Source organism: Pleurodeles waltl, chromosome 12 (genome assembly GCF_031143425.1).
Source record: "Pleurodeles waltl isolate 20211129_DDA chromosome 12, aPleWal1.hap1.20221129, whole genome shotgun sequence".
Taxonomy (NCBI): Eukaryota; Metazoa; Chordata; class Amphibia; order Caudata; family Salamandridae; genus Pleurodeles; species Pleurodeles waltl.
The window spans coordinates 691,155,859-691,173,648 of record NC_090451.1 but is presented as its reverse complement, the minus strand read 5'-3'; the positions used below and the strand labels follow the sequence as shown (position 1 = coordinate 691,173,648).

Sequence of the window (17,790 nt, the reverse complement as noted above, 5' to 3'; positions counted from 1 at the left end):
TGTGAGTTTTAAAGAACGTATTGCTGAAATCAAAATGTATGTAGCTGAAAAAGGGGTCAATGTTTTGGGGTGGAGAGACCAAGCAGAATTGGGGATAATTTTGAATACTAGAGCTGCTGAACCTGTGATGTTGGTGGGGGATGGTGATAAGACAGATTGGATTTCTTCCAAATTCCCACGTTTTTTCTGAAACCTTGGGTAAGTTAAAAAATGACAGCCATAAGATTAGACTGAAAGAGAATGCTAGACCGATGGTACAAAAATTAAGGAATGTTCCCATTGGTGTGCGAGAGGATTCCAAAGCCACAAGAGTGAAATATGAAGCCCGTACTAGGCAAAGATCTTCACGATTGGCTGAGTTCGTGTAAAAGGGGAAAATAAATATACCCCTACATTTACTTAATATTGTTATATTTTGTTTTTATTTCTTTTATTAAGGGGGGAAATGTGTTATATTCTGTTAAGGTTATTGGGGGGGATTTCTTTAAGGAATGTCGTATGCGGTGGAATGTGGAAATCCGGAGAGATCTATGGAATGTGGGAGCGTGGGGGGCTCAGTGTACGGTTGATCTTAAGAAGTAGACGTGTTGACCTGTTGCCAATAAACTCTCAAGTTGTACCTGGTTTCTGAGTTCTTTTAAATACAACAGCTCATCATTAAACCACTCCTCCGAGGGTTGGTTCTTTTATTAACATGGACAGTCAGAACAGTGATTTGATCAAGCACACCCAGGATCCATCCCTCTCCTTGAAAATGTGCTGAATCTACACAAATTTAGAATGGGATGATTCGTAACCACGGCTTGGGTAAGAACAGCAGAAGTCACTTTTGGCCCATATTCATGTCCTAACCGGCTGACCAAAAGGTGAGTATAGCTGCAGATGTCGTCCTAGGGATTTGGAAAGGTGTAGCAAAGAAATGGGAATCCACTACTAAACTCGTAACATTAGAAAGAAAAAAAAAAAAGGGGTCCAGCGTACGTCTGAACTTGTGCGTATGAGCATTAACTAAATGAAGGGCATATGCCTGTATGAAGCCAACACGCCTGCACTCAAACATGCAGCACAGTCAAAATGCAGATTAAAATCTCCCATAACTGCCACCTTTTGTTCTATGTTATTCAAATGTTACAATGTGTCTGCTAGAGAAGTTTTTAAATTATAGGCTGGGCCGTAGGGCGTTAGTTCAAAAACCCAGGTAAACTGAAAAGACTACATAGGGTAAGAGAGATGAACGCTGCCTTGCTATCTGCAAATTTAACTTCAGGCAAATAGTCATGAAGTCAAATATTTTTAGTTTGTGCCTGACTAATAAATGACAGTTAAAAGAATAAAACCAGACCCTGACTTAAATCAGCATTGTTTACCTGCAAAGGATGGGGTGCAAATCCGCACTTCTGCAAAGGAGGTTCACTTTGGTTAGATCCAATGAGTGCTGACTTTCATTGTGTGTAGTTCGGCCCCAATCTCAGTAACACCCTAGTAGTATATCACATAGGGGTAGACTCCAACCAGGTGGCCTGGTGCCATCCAGGTGTGGATGGCACAGATAGGCTTGCTTTAAGCATGCTTTCTGCACGCCAACGTCGAGTCAACTGCCTGGCTACGCATCAGCCCTGTTTTTAAAGTGGATTGGGCACATGGAGGATCCGCACCCATGTCTCCATGTAGCTCACCCAAAATGGCCACCAAGAATTTGCCGCTCTAAACTAGAGCACTGTTCCCCAAAGAGCATGAGTTCTAACAGGCTTGCAACTCAAACAGGTAAAACAAATGTTTCCTCATCACAATGTCCCCAATGGGAGTGAGTTTCACCAAATGCAATAAATGTGTGGCACCTTGTGGATCGAATTTATTCTCAAACCCCTAACTTGATAGGTTACTCAGACGTTTTGGTCTTGTTTTATTTGTATTATCTATTTTTCTAAACTGGTATGGAGTCTTTTTGTAGTGGTGCACTGTAATTAAGTGTTGCACAAATACTTTAGACATTGCCTTTGAAGATAAGCCTGGCTGTTCTGTCCAATCTACCACAGAGCGAGCCTAGATTGACTTCTCTTGCGCATCTGACTTGTCCCAACTAGGATTGCGGTCCCTACTTTGACAGAGGGTATACCCCTTCAAACTGTATTTAGATAGCACTTAGTACCACCAACAGGTGAAGCGTTTTACATCGAGTAGCACAATACCCGGGAACAAAATTATAGTTCAGTCAACTAGTTATTGGGGTTAGTTTTGCATGCTCTATTCATTCACATCAGTCATTCTGGTAATTGTCATCAGATGTGATCATTACGGGGTGGACGCTAAGTGAGAATTCCTAGCTGGAGTTAATAGTGGAGGTAAGAAATCAGTGCCTGGCTAATTTTGTCTAACATCTACTAGTGGTTTAGACACAACAGAGGCACTGTCGAGCAGAACCTCAATTTATAACTGCTGACAAAAAGTGTTAGGGCTGGGGTTTGGGTACATCTGGCTTTCATGGACTTTGGCCGTGCCTTTAAGATTAATAGAGATACACTGGGTAGAGGTAGGGTCTGTGTGAATTAAGCCTGCTCATGCAGCGTTCTCAAAATATCTCCATCATGGTCTGACATTCTTGGTTAGATTCAGGAGCAATGGTGAATGCACTGCACATTTTAATCTTGCAGCTCGTCAGGACTCCATTTTGGCAATCTTCCTGTGTATTAGGTCTATCATTTGAGTTAATATTATTGAACATAATCTTGACATACTGAAAGCAGAGCAATGTACGATGCCTGCTTTTTACGCAGATGATAGAGCCCAAATTGCATATACAACCAGAAGCCTTCTGAGAGCTTTTTATCCTATTTAAGGGACGTCTGAAACTGGTGACATAAACCTATGGTATGATGGAGGGCCCAAAGAAGAACAAAACGTCTAGCATTTAGTGCAACGGCAGGCACTAATCACAGGTGACAAGATTACCCATTTAAGAATAATTTAATCAGGATGGAGTGTCCAGCCACGGATTAAAGAGAATACAGGTAGGGGAACACAAGTTTAAGGGGACTCTTGTGGGACAAGGTACCCCATCAGATAATCCATGAGGAATTGGATACAGGTTATTTTGAGAATGTGATCCACACTCACCCTCGTGTAGTTCAATCTGGGTTGAGGAGCTAAACCTGATTAGATTATATGGGCTTGCTTGAGCCAAGGCACTGAGCTATCCTGCCTATAGTACATGAAGTCACATTTTAAAGCTCTTGGAAAGCCAGAATAATTTACCAACAGCTGAGATGGAGGTCTTCAGCTAAGAGGTTGATGACAGTACTATACCTTATCAGTTCCTGCCACAGAACCCTCTTGTTACAGATGTCTACTCATCATTGTCTGAGGTACTGTAGAAGGGGAATATTCAGTTAAGTTTGCAAAAAGTGCTTGGTTTGAACCGACTGATTTACCTACTGGTATATGTGATGAGGTTTCAACTATGGAAACCATGTACATTGTTTTTATGTAGCCCAGTTTCAATGATTTCCATTAAGCAAAATTATTAGGGCCCCTGTTATTACCTAGGGTAGTTCTGCCTTTACATTTTAAGTTTTTAGCACCTTGTTTATATGTGCCTTGGATTTTAGCCTGTTAGTAACATGCATCTATATACAATGCCACTATCAACATTACGGTTCTAAGGGTTAACCCACCACATTCCTATACTGTTACGTATATACAGGTTATATGCAAGGGGAACTGTCTTTATCAAAAAAAGTTACTTCTATTTTTCTGTGTATAGGTATAATGTACTGTTCCTTGGTCTTTTGCTTACTAAATAGATATCTACAAAGAAATGTTTTACCCAGTAAACCTGCATAATTTTGTTAAGAAAACTGAATAAAGTTAAGCTGAGGATAGTAAACAAAGAACAATTCAGAGAGAAACACCATGGCACTGAAGACATTTGTAAACATCCAGATTATATAGAATTTTAACAAATCCCTCAGTTCCATCACACCATTCTAATAATAATCGGCCTGCACTGGAAGAAACGCAAGGGAGAAACAATTTTGTAAAAGTAGGTCACTACCCAGCACAAAAAGGGCTATATACCATTTTCTAAAGATGGACCAGAATGCTATTTGCAAACTATCACCTCACAGGAGCACCCCTCCGAGGAAACCTTGATCACTCTTTGCCATTCTCTCAAAAATAGCACTGACACAAAAGTTCAGTTCAATAGTTTATTTCTTAATAATGTGAAGCGAGACAAGGCCTGGTCACCAAAGATTTCCTCCAAGAGACTTCCTGTGGGACGAGAGTCACCTACAACAAAACAAGATGAATTGAGTGAGGGTAGCTACAGCCACCTGAAATGTTGAAGCATCCAAAATGATCAAAGTCTAAACAGACTCTTTACAGGTTTCCTTCACAGTCTGCTGTGAACCCAGCAGCACACATTCTCCTCCCCTCAGCCTACAGTGGAGAGAATGCCTTCCCAAGCACCCAATTTTTCATAATGTAAGCCTTCTCAGTCAGGTGAGCTTTATGGTCTGGATCATTAAACTATTCTGGATTTACCTTCCAAACAACAAAATATTGCATGACAGTAGGATCTGCTAGTCACAGCCCTGGCGCAGCACATCTGTTATTCCCATGTGTATTCTCGTGGCACAGTAGGCTCCTCTTGATACACGTTCTATTCTCCCAAATCCCCTCCAGTTCTCATAGCAATCTAACCTTACACATGCCATACCACCCCCCACCGAAATAACTGATCCAAGCTACTATAACCTACAATCACATGTGTAGCATACTTTGCTAAAAACATGTAACCTACACAATTTATGAACCCATAACTTACTGTTCGTAGTGCAGGCAGTACCAGATGCAGACAGGCTTGACACAGAAACGTGGACAAATGAGCAACACCAGGTCAGCTGCAGAAAACATTTAGAAGCTGAAACCACCATGCACATTATTCATTTTGCAATAATTAGTACAAAACTTGGGCAGCGTATATACACCAAGTCAAGAGGGGTGACTGATTTATCAAAATAACGTACCAACAGCAAGGCCCTAAGACACCAGTCATGAAGGCTCCTGCTTCACTCCAAGGGCAATTCTTGAATGCCATAAAGAGCGGCGTGAGATAAAAAAAACCAATCTCTTCTACCTCAGTTGACACAAGTAGCGACAGACATTTTTTTTTCTCCCCCCCCCCCCCCCCCCCCCCTCCCCTCCCCTCCCTCCCTCCCTCCCTCCCTCCCTCCCTCCCTCCCTCAATGTTGCAGGGTGAAGGGCATTCACCATTCCATAGACAAGCATAAGGTGTAGGTTCAATTTTAATCCTCAATGTTCTAATGGTCTATAATTCAAACACCCTTTTTAGGAATGCGTATAAATGCAGTCAAGCTCTATAGTAGAGTTTAATGAAATGTTTTCTGGTAATCATACATTCAAAACTATTCATTAATATGAGACACTTTCCCCTTTGTTAACATATATTCTACTGCAGAAATAATGCAGTCTTCAAACCATATTGCTTACTGAATCCAGTTTATTTTTTTGATAATTTGAATTACATTCCCTTAAAATTGGATTTCCATGATTTAGTTACCTCCATTTTCATTTCCAACAATTGCCAATCATAAACCCACGACTTACCCTTAATGCTGCAGCTTAAGTTGATCGGTTCAAAGCAGATATGTAGGCAGCTTATATTAGTGCAGCACTGAGACGCCAAAGGCTGCTTCTGAAGTTGTGGGAAATCTGTAATAGAAAGGACAAATTGGTACAAAGCTCCAGTGGAAAAACCATTATCTTCAGCTGGGACAGTGGCAATCATTTGTGCATACTGTGCCAGCAATAAGTCCTTCCAGTGACAAAGCTAGCAGCTCTTCTTCCACAAGGAGTTCTCCTCTAGAGATGAGATTTCACTGCGAGATGCCCGAATAGAGGCGTTCTGAGCGGCCCTTGGGTGCCAGAATTCAGGCTATCTCGAGAGAGGTAACAGATGGCGCCAATTTCTGCCACCTCTCTGTTGACGTCAGCACTACAGCCGGTACCGCCGATGTGCACCCAGAAAAGAAAAACCCGGATGCCCACCGGGGCCCGGCTGCAGTGCTGAGGTCAGGCTTAAATAAAAGCCTTTTTTTTTTTTTTTAAATTTAGTCAGACCATAAAAGTAGAAGGAAAAAAATAAAAGTAGAAAAAAAAAGGTAGAAAAAGAAAAAAGTAGAGACAGGGTAGGGAAAATATGAAAGGAACTATTGCTAGCAACCCCTCACACCCCTATTGAATTGACTGATCACTAGAACAACTTCCACCTAAACTACATTTAAATCCAACAATCTGCACTCACTAGGCAGTTTAGTAAACTACTCTTGGCATGGTTGCCACTTTTTGCCCGTCAGTGGGTTTGACTTTTCACTTGGATCCTGCTATAACCAGGACCCCAGTAACTGCTCTTGCCATCTAAAAGAGGTGCCTATGAATTTACACACCCCACAATTGGCATTCTGGTGGTCCCATCTAGGTCCCTAGTATATGGTACTTAGGTACCCAGGGCATTGGGGCACCAGAGGTTCCCCATGGGCTGCAGCATGTATTGTGCCACCAATGAGAGCCAATGCAAAATGTGTCTGCAGGCCTGCCAGTGCAGCCTGCTTGTGAAGGTGCATGCACCGTTTCACTACAGGTCACTACACCAAAGGGCAGGGTGCAGCTATCTGTGTGATGGCACCCCTGCACAAGCAGAGGTGTTCCCATTAACCCCAGCTCCCTTTTCCTGGACTTAGATGCAGGGATGCCATTTTACCCATCTACTGCCCATAGGTCACGATCTGTGTCCAGCTACATAATGTTAACTCCCAACATGGGCATGTTTGATAGCAAACATGTCAGAAACAAACCCCAATACTGTTGCCAATACTGGCTGTAGGATTCCATGATGTAAGAAATTGGCTTCCTTGACATGGTTACCCCCTAACTTTGCCTTTTGTTGATGCCAGTTATGAATGAAAGTGTGCCGGGACGCTCCTAACCAGGCCCCAGCACCAGTGTTCTTTCCCTAAACTATACCGGTTTCTATATTTGGCACAGGCCTGGCACACAGATAAGTCCCTTGTATGTGGTACCAAGGGCCCTGTGGCCATATAAGGTCTCCAAGGGCTGCGCATGCATTATGTCACCCCGTGGATCCCTCACTAAGCACAGGCACACTGCCTCACAGCTGGTGTGTGCACTGGTGGGGAGAAAAAGACAGTCTACTAAGCACTCCCCTCAGGGTGCCATGCCCTCAACCCACTGCCTGTGGCAAAGGTAAGTCACCCCTCTAGCTGGCATTACAGCCCTAAGGCAGGCTGCACTATACATCAAGTGAGGGCATGGTTGCATGAGCACTATGCCCCTACAGTGCCTAAGCAATACCTCAGACATTGTAAGTGCAGGATAGCCAAAAAGAATATATGGTCTGGGAGTCTGTCAATTACGAACTCCACAGTTCCATACTGACTACACTGAAATTTGGGAAGTTTAGTATCAAATTTCTCAGCACAATAAATGCACACTGATGCCAGTTTATTGAAAAATGCAGAGGGCATCTTAGAGATGCCCCCTGCATGCCAGTCCAACTCAGTGCTAGGCTGACTAATTCCTGCCACAACCAGACGAGTTTCTGGCCACATGGGGTGAGTGCCTATGTCACTCTGTGGCCAGGAACAAAGCTTGCACTGGCTGGAGGTGCTTTATATCCTTGAGGTGATCTACACCTTAGTTACATTCATTAGCCGTGTTTCTACTCTTCCCCACCCCCCCAACACACCGCAGGGGATCACTTAAATTAGTACTGATACGGATAATGATTGGCCGGACCCTTAAGCTGCAATCAGCTCCCACAATAGCTTGCACGCTAAATGCTGCTGCACCTTCCTTTTACCTTGCCCTTAGTTACTTCGCATTCTTATGATTGTTTAGAATTGCTCTCCCCTCCGGTTATCCTCGTTCTCCTCTCTCCCCCCCTTCCCTTCTTTTTTTTGACACCTTATGGTGTAGCAATGCTGTGTAAATTTATACAAGTGTGTAAACAGACTGCAAAATTATGAACAGCTATTGTATTGTTGTGTGAAGATTGTGTTTAATAAACAGATTTAAAAAAAAAAAAAAAATCCAGAGGGCTCTACAAACACCCCCCCCCTATCCCAACCCCCCCCCCCCCAAACCCCCCAGTCTGCTCTCCAAAGACACAGGTACTTACCTGTTAGACTAGAACCGGAGCACCCCTGTTCATCATAGGCGCCTGTGTTTAGAGCCCTCCTTTGGGGTTGCCTTGAACACCCAACAGTGGCCTGCCTATGTCCAGGAGACTGTAAATGCTTTACTTACCTGAAAAAACAAAAAATTAAAATTACCTCCCCCAAGAACTGTTGATTTTTGCAGTGTCTACTTTCAAAATAACTTAATACCATATGAACCAAACGTATATAATACTGGTTTAAATCAAAGTTTTATACTTACCTGTGCGAAGTACCTTGCATTTGATGTACTTGCCTCAAATTTTAATCTTGGGATTCCAAAATAAAATATATATTTTTTCTATATAAAAAAACTATTGGCCTGGAGTTAAGTCTTTGAGCATGTTCCTCATTTATTGCCTGTGTGTACAACAAATACTTAACACTACCCTCTGATAAGCCTACTGCTCGACCACACTACCACAAAATAGAGCATTAGTATCTAATTTTGCCACTATCGACCTCTAAGAGGAACCCTTAGGCTGTGCACACTCACTTTGAGATAGTATATACAGAGCCAATTTCCTACACATGCACTCGGGGGGGGGGGTCTCCATAGAGGGCCCCCAGCATTGCTACTAGTCCAGTGGGGTTTTCCAGGCAGCCCGCACAAGTACACTGCAGACAGGTTCTGTATTCCTGCTGAAGCAGGAGAAAGGCAGTGTACAAGTGATTTCCTGTGGGAGAGGGTGTTAACACCATCTCCATTGGTAAAGTGTTACATGGCTCAGTAGAGGTAGCCCCCCCAAGCCATTGGTATGCTTTGAAGGGCACATTTGATGCCCTCTGCATAAACTGGTTTACACCAGTCCAGAGACCTCTGGTATCAAATGGAACAATTAAAAAGGGGAGTAACCACTCCCCTGTTCATCACAGGGGCAGTGCCCAGAACTCCTCCATATGGTCACTTGATTCTGCCATCTTGGATCCAAGGTGGGCCTATGCCCCTGGTCAAGCAGGTGATTTCAAAGCAACAACCCCCCCACCCCCCTCCGCTTCTCTCCCCAGAGCTGCATGGATCCTGCATCACAGGTGGTCTGGAGTGGTCCCCTTGATCCCTCTTACCAGCTGTCCAACTTGGGAGATGGTAAGCCCTTCCCTCTCCTAGCAGGACCCCTATGCACCACAACTCTTGTAGCTACCAAGCCTAGTTTGATCCTCCAAGGGATCTTCAGGCCTTGTATAGCCCTGGCTCCCAGCACTTCTTCCTTTACCAGTTTCCTGCCGGCTGCTCCAGCAGGGTGGGACACTCCAGATGTGTTGATTGGACCTCACTGCGACTACTTTGCCTGCTGCCTGTGGGGGCTACCTCTTCTTGCGACTCCAATAACTGCTGGTCACCTCCAGACTCACCTCTTTGGGTTGAGTTCCCTGGACCTTGCTGGTCTTCAGCCTTGCAAACCCTCTCCTTTTCCATTTGCCAAGGGTAGTTGGTGGTTTTCCAGCACCTACCACAATTGGACATTATGAACTGAACTTGGTCCCCTTCCTTTGCAAATCCTCTATCAAAGCCCACATTTAGGTTCTTCCATTCTTGTCTGGATCTTGCAGTCTTCTTCTAAAGTCCTCCTGTTGGGTTCAGAGAAAAACCATGTACTTACCTACCTAAATTGCTGGGGGACACACCCAGGTACTTACCTTCTGGGGTTACTAGTTCCTCCAGCTCCCTCGTCCCATTCCACATCCTTGGGTGGGTGAATTCACATTCCACTTTTTTTAGTTTATGGTTTGCCCCCTTTAAGGTATAAGGTGATAACACCATTGGAGTTCACAGTATGGAGATATGTTCATTCAACATTCATTTTATAACCTCCAGAAATGTAGATCTGAAAGTGGACTTTTTTTTGCCTGAACAGATTTGTAGTTTGTGGGAGGCAGTTTTGTGATGTCAGGGTAAGACTGGGCTCTTAAAACACCCTTAAAGCACTAAGTTCAGAGACAGCGTGGTTCATCGAAGGAGGGTACTCCTGGACAGAGGATACAAACAAACGCATTTTCTGCAAAGTTACAGCTTTACCCAATCACACTTATGACGTGGATTGCAGACAAGGCAGAGTTTCTGCAGTTAATATTTTTTCCAGTTTTGAGGGCTCCTTGTGTCCGTGTGTACATTGTTACAGTAATAGATTGCTACATGTGTCTTCCCTACCCACGTTTATGGAGCCTGGTTACAAGCCTATTCACCAGCAGTTGCTGAGCAGAGGTCACTAGTGGATTAATGTCTGCAGGCAAGACCCACTCGAGAACCAAGTATTCCAGGACATAATTAAAGACCGGCAGCCAGAGAAATTGAAAGGTTTGGAACTGCTAAAGCGAACTATACCACGGTGCCCCAGCTTGTTGCACTGCACCTATGCTACAACGTGAAAAGGAAAAAATAATAAATAATAATAATAATTCAAGCCGAAACAGCAACCATTGGTAAGAACCTACTCAATCTGGGAGAGGTAAATCAAGCAAGCAAATCAAAATAGAAACGTCACTTCAGTACATCCCCACCTTTTGCCGAGGTCAAGATTACTCACAGATATGATGAGAAGTTACATAAGACAACCAGCAATTCTGCATGAAATAGAACATATATTGCAAAGCATGCCACCTGTAAAAGAAAACCATAGAATCTCAACACAGCGGCACCAAGACCACTTTCTCAACAGCTGCAGTAAAGCAGGTTTGTGGTGCACCACATCCCCACATTCATAATCTAGCATCATCCTTGAGGTGCCTCTCCACACTCTCCAACTCAAGATCCAGCGGTCTGAGCAATCCGGACCCTTTGATAAACGTCCTTGCAGAAGACACTTCATTAGAGCGGCATCTTAACATGGGTACCTTACCGTGGAGCCAGAGACACGGGCTGCAGGAATCACCTTGGTGGGTGGATGAGAAAAAAAAACCTCTCAACAGTGGTAAATACAATATAGTAATAAAATTAACTCCAGTTTCAACGGCCCGCACAAAATTCCCCCCAAACACAAGTCATAGAAGATTGTGCCCTCTTCCACCTACAACACGAGCTCCAACATGCACCGCTCTCAAAGAAAGCGAACTGTCAGTGTCCGTCCTCTGCAGTTCGTGTTACACCGCGGTTCACTCTTGCGAGACTCGACACAGCTGCACCGTACCTGCAAGTGAGAGTAATTAAACCTGCTAGCATACTTACTTGCTATAGCGTTTAGACAACACCAGTTTCTGTAAAACCAGCGTTTCCCTTCCAGTTACCTTCTTTCCATGTAGAATATTCCAGATTTACATGAAACTACAACTCCCAGAATGCAACCGTGTATTGCTAAAGAACACCGTTAAGAAGTAATTTAGCCACAACCATATAGATAAAAATAACATTTTTTTTATTAAATAACTCGTTGGGGAAAGGGGGGGGTCATGGAGCACTTGGCAATGGAGAAGAGACATTTCACGGTAATGTCAACAATACAGAAACATCCGTTACTGAAAGCAGCCAGGGCTGAAACGAATAAGAACTAAATAGTGGTTTCAAAGTTTCGTCCAGAAAAGGTTAACGTTTAATTAGAATATTAAACCAAGATAGAGTACAATAAAAACAGTAGTCAATAGTAGACGTTTAAAAGGAGCCACGACAGCTCCGCAGAGGGAACATCACCTGGGATAACGCAGCTTCGAGGCGGATTATGGACAAAAGAATAGCGACCTGCAAAACAAACGAAGATTTACAAGTTATTGAAAATAAAAACCCAAGCCCACTCGTCCGCCCGCCTCCATCTTCAGCCTCCGGCCGACCTCTTCTTCGGGGAAAGAGGAGCATCAAAGCTCTGAAGTACAAAACGAGAAAATAACACAAACGCCACCACCCGGGGCGCTCGGTGAGCGAGAAAACCCAAACGAGAAAATAACACAAACCCCACCACCCAGGGCGCTCGGTGAGCGAGAAAACCCAAAACTATTGCTAGAAACGTAAACTAAACACAGATAATAACTTATACGAGAGAGGCACAACTATTTAAAATAAAAATTAACACCACAGACGACATCCGTTACAAGCCAACTACCTTTTGAATTCGCAGTAGGAGTGAGAGTGGATGACGTGCCCACCTTCGGACAAATCAGAGGCTCTAAGATGATTAGCGGCCACGCCTATTTCGGTCATGTGACAACCTCCTGGCCAATCCAAGGCTTCCATGATATCTTGGCGGCGGCGAGGTGAAACAGGTGGAAGCGATATGGGCGGCCGTCAGGTGAACAGTACGGGTATCATTGATTGGCTCCTGTGGAAGAGCGGTGTTGTGATTGGACAGGTGGTGAAAGGATACGGCCACCGAACAATCCGCGTTTGATTGATTGGCTGCTGAGTTTAAGCGGGTTCTGTGATTGGATGGGTGGTGTTCGGCCGCGCGCACCAGCTGGAGGGGCCTGTCTCGGAGGCTTCTGGTACTTGTAGTGGGCAGGTGACAGCCACTTGGTTGGGACTTTCTCTAGTCTTAGCAGACTGGCCTTATCACTGGGGGCCTTTAACTCCCCGGGTCGTTATGTGAAAAGGGGCCTTTCTCGTGCACAGTTTATACACTGGCGCTGTAGGGGAAGTGGCTCTGGTGTGGGGTGAGACGGGCTAGGGATGTCACCCTCTTCTGTTTCATCAGCCCCTGCATTCTCGTCGGGGACTTTCCTTTCACAGTCTAAAACAGTGGTCTTCAAACTTTTTAATGCCGCGCGCCCCCCCAGTTGAAAAATAAAAATCATTGGGCCCCCCCTCAGAATTTTTCACAAATATTTTAGAAAGATGGCAATGTTTAAATAGGTCTAAACCTATTTAAACATTGCAGTTAAGTACTGTTACCTTTTTAAAACTGCAATAACATGCTTCTGCTTAAAACAAAGGCATGTTCTCTGTATAATATTTATTTTGGCCAGTTTGTCGCCCCCCCTGGGATCACCTGAGGCCCCCCAGTTTGAAGACCTCAGGTCTAACACATTCAGTGAGTCATAGTTGGGTCTTTGGAATTGTGCGGCAAACAGCAATGTTTTGCATAGAGACAGATTTGCCCATAATCCATCAGTTCTCTCATAGTATGCAGATTTTAGAGAAAAAAAACTTCTAGCACAAGACAGTTCAAAATTTACTAAAAATGCAGCGACCCGTGTTTCCGTGCAGTGGTCATCTTTTTATTGTTTATTGCTATCTTGGATATTAAAGTGGTACTAATTACTCGGGACCAATTCCCAGATAGTGTTACTGAGTTTAATAATTACGAAATAATGAAGCAATACTATTTCAAAATGTGCTGCATAATTTAGTTCTTCTTGTCGCATAATTTACTAAATCCTTCAGTGTAATTTGGCCCTCTCCTGCCACATAATTCAGTTGTCCCGGTTAAAGTCTTGGTTCACCTGCATTCCCATGGTGTGGAGCAGCACTTTTACTGTGACTAGCATTGTCCTAGACAGCGCTTTAAATGGGTCAGTACAGAGTACCTGCACGTGATTAATGCGAAATGGCACATACCAGCACTGGTGCAATACCCTAAGATTCTTCAGTGTTTATACCAGTCAACTGGATGCTGCAGACCCCCACCAATGCAATGCAGTACTGACCTGCAGTACCTGGTACTGTTCTGCATTTGGCACTATTAACACAAAGATCCATACACTGGAGGACATCAACTACCATAAACGCATGCCTGAAAAAGCAAAACAGAAAACTAACACCACCACCACCAAAACAAAATTAACTGAATACAACACTTTGGGCCTCATTACGACCCTGGCGGGCGGCGGAGGCCGCCCGCCAGGATGCCGCCCTCCATAATACCGCTCCGCGGTCAGAAGACCGCGGAGGGTATTATGAGTTTTTCCCTGGGCTGGCGGGCGGTCTCCAAAAGACCGCCCGCCAGCCCAGGGAAAAACTCCCTTCCCACGAGGATGCCGGCTCGTAATCGAGCCGGCGGAGTGGGAAGGTGCGACGGGTGCTACTGCACCCGTCGCGTATTTCACTGTCTGCTATGCAGACAGTGAAATACTAGCGGGGCCCTCTTACTGGGGCCCCTGCAGTGCCCATGCCATTGGCATGGGCACTGCAGGGGCCCCCAGGGGCCCCACGACAATCCTTACCGCCATCCTGTTCCTGGCGGGCGAGCCGCCAGGAACAGGATGGCGGTAAGGATTGTCAGAATCCCCTCGGCGGCGCAGCGAGCTGCGCCGCCTTGGAGGATTCTTAGGGGCAGTGGAAAACCGTTGGGAGACCGCCGGTTTTCCCTTTCTGACCGCGGCCAAAGCGCCGCGGTCAGAATGCCCAAGGGAGCACCGCCGGCCTGTCGGCGGTGCTCCCGCCCCCGTTGGCCCTGGCGGTTCTCTACCGCCAGGGTCATAATGAGGCCCTTAGTTTTCTTGAAATATGCACTGCTAAGAATCCCTAAAGGATTCATCCCTCTGCTGGCTCCAAGTCTTGGCGCATCCAAGGTGGGCTCAGTATGTAACCGTGGACCCAAGATTTGTTTTATAATGCAAAATGAGCTTTTGTGAGAATTGACAGTGATTTTCACTTAGCCATACCATTCATTCCTACAAACAATTCCTTAAACCAGAGTTCTTTGTTGGATCTGCCCCTGTGCCCTCTAGTGCAGGACCACGTGCCCTTTTACATATGACTCACCAGATGATGGAGGGCAGTTCTTTCACCACATTGGCTTTTTGTTCTTTCTGGTGTAGTCTTTCTTCTTCGTGTGTATGTCCCTCCCCTGACGCATGAGTGATTTACTTATGATCTTCTACTGCTCATTTTTTCAGGCTCTACTTTTGTTCTGTGCGTTTAACCACTCTACTAAAATGTGTCTTTTTCAACAGCCTCTCTCATGTACTTCTACCTCCTCTGTGGTCCCACAGACCCTTCGCTGTCATACTGTCCCGCTCATCCGCACCTCCCCAACCGTTCATTGTTCCTGTGGCCCCTCCTGCTATTGATCATGTTGTCAATTCCCTCACACCCTTCTCTTTCCCCTCCTGCAGTTGTCCTTGTTCCCAGAGCTAGCTTCATAATACCCCTTTTTAGGTTGAAGCTTTCCAGACAGCACAGCTGTCTGGTTTGATAAAACCCACAGGACATTCAGAGAGCTTCCCTGGGAATGCATTCCACTGGTTGCTTACTATTGGCATTTTGTTTGTAACTCACATTTTCTGGCTTTCTGTTAGCTGACTTTATTTGTTGTAGGCTGTCCAGGTTCAGTTTGCCCCTCCTAAGCATCCTTTTCACATTACCTCTCCTTGTATTTTTTGACATGTGCTCCTTTTCTGTAATCAGGGCTGTAAATCTTGTTCTTATCTTGCCACGTTTGCTGCACATTCAAAGGTAGAGGTCAAATGTCAGGCTGTCTTTCAAGGGAGCTTGGTGTTTACTTTTCTTTCTGGGATTCAAATTGAGAGGATTTATTTGACAATCTTGCTGGATACAGGGGTGTGTCGGGGTAGGAAAGAGTTTTTGTCTAGAACACAGCATTTAAATAAACTGTGCCAGTATTTCAGAATATATCAGATTTAGAAAACCACAAATGAAGCACACTTTTATTAATTCAGAAGTGTGTGGAAATAAGTACTTTAATCTGATCAAAACAAATCAATGCACTAAGTGATGTAATTTCCACTCATTTTGATTTGTGTGCAGTATAGTTTCATTATGTTTCATTATTGTATGTCTGTGCAAATGTAATAGTAATTTCAAAAGAAAATGCGTTGTATGTAATGGCATTGTGCTACCACACCATGCATAATATACTCAATACCACTCCACTCTACTTTACCCCACTCCTATTTACACCATAACAGTGCACTGTGCACTACTGCACTCTACTGTGCACCAGTCCACTTCACTGTAGGCCTCTCTACTCTACTCTGCACCTCTCTACCCTGTGCTAATGCACTCTACACCACTGCACTCTTTGCCAATGCACTCTACATCATTCCAGTCTGGCCTACTCCACTATGCGCTGCACAACTCCACTCTATGCCACTTCAATCTAAGCCACTCTGCAACACCACACTCTACACCACTGCACTTTAATCTGTACCATTCCACTCTATGCCTCTGCACTCTATACCAATCCACGGTGTACCACTCTAATCTACTCTGTACCACTGCACTCTATGCCACTGTGCTGTACACCACTTTATGCCACTGTTCTACACCACTCTACTCTGCACCACTCCAGTCTATGCTACTGCATTCTATGCCACTCTACTCAAAACCACTGCTCTCTGTCGTTGAACTCTACTCCAATGCACTCTACTCTGCACCACTGTAGTCTACACCACTATACACCACTGCAATCTATGACACTAAACTGAACTCTCTTCCCCTGAACTTTATACCACTATGTGGAACTGTACTCTGCAGCACTCCATTCTACGCCACTGCCCTCTACTATGCACAACTACATTCTATGACGCTGCACTGTATGCCACTATACTTTGCCACACTCTACACCAGTCCTCTGTACACCACTCTATGCAACTACACTCTATACCACTCCAGTATATAATACTATGACACTCCACAACACTCTACTCCACTCTCCAATACTCCGTGCCTCTCCCCTCTACGTCACTGCACTCTACACCACAATACTCTACTCTGCACCACTCTTCGCCACTACACTCTATGCCACTCTACACCACTGCACTTTATGCCACTCCACTCTGCAGCACTGCACTCTACTATGCACCTCTCTAATCTATGCCACTGCCTCTATGACACTGCTGGGAAACACCCGGAACAACGACTCCGAAACCACAAAGTTTGTGAAAAACGAAATGGTAACAGTACTTTTGTTTTCCACGGCTTCCTGGTTTTGGTACCTTAACCACGCATGTCTGAACCATGTACATGCGTGGTTAAGGTGCAGAAGAAGGGAGTCGGTGTTGACGCAGTGAAGGAGGAGGTAAGTTGGGCTGGGACTGGGGCTGTTTTTTGGGGGGGGAGGGCTTGGGGTGATTAGGGTTTGGGGGGGTCAGGGTTTCGGTTTAAGGGGGGGTTGGGGTGTTTAAGTTTTAGGGGTGGGGACTCGGGGCATTTTTAGTTTTTGGGGTGGGGCTGGGGGTGATAAGGGTTTGGGGGGGTCAGGGTTTAGGTTTAAGGAGTGGTTTGGGGGGTTGGGGTGTTTAGGTTTTACGGGTGGGGTTGGGACTCGGGTATTTTTAGTTTTTGGGGTGGGGGCTGGGGGTGATTAGGGTTTAGGGGGTGAGGGGAGGTCAGGGTTTAGGTTTAAGGGGTGGATTGGGGCTTGGGGTGGTTTAGGTTTTAGGGGACGGGGTTAGGGTCCTGGTAATTTTGGGGGTGGGGGTTTGGGTAGGAAGCATGCTGGAACCGTGCATGCTGATTGCTAATGCCTTTACAAGGAATGCGTTTACAACGGTCAAATAGTTGTAAACGCATTTGTGGTAAAGGCATTAGTGGTTAAAATGAGGTCGTTGTTAGCATGCTTGAAGCACCCGTGGTTCCGACATATAACCGACACTGCACTGTATGCCACAATGTTCTGCCACACTATACACCAGTCCTCACTACGCCACT

General features: G+C 45.0%; 1 long non-coding RNA gene across 4 annotated transcripts; it reads right to left on the bottom strand.

Moving 5' to 3' along the window:
* Positions 1-4,191: 4,191 nt before the first annotated feature.
* Positions 4,192-12,341, bottom strand: LOC138266844 (uncharacterized). Of its 4 annotated transcripts, none has more exons than XR_011199737.1 (6): positions 12,284-12,341; positions 11,093-11,925; positions 8,219-8,346; positions 5,629-5,733; positions 4,826-4,901; positions 4,192-4,287 (listed from the first exon to the last, which is right to left on the bottom strand). It is a non-coding gene; the product is annotated as an uncharacterized lncRNA (long non-coding RNA). The 4 variants fall into 4 exon arrangements; XR_011199739.1 differs by lacking the exon at positions 8,219-8,346 and having other exon boundaries at positions 11,093-11,125; positions 11,878-11,925; XR_011199736.1 differs by lacking the exon at positions 12,284-12,341 and having other exon boundaries at positions 11,093-12,276.
* Between the last annotated feature and the right edge of the window lie 5,449 nt (positions 12,342-17,790).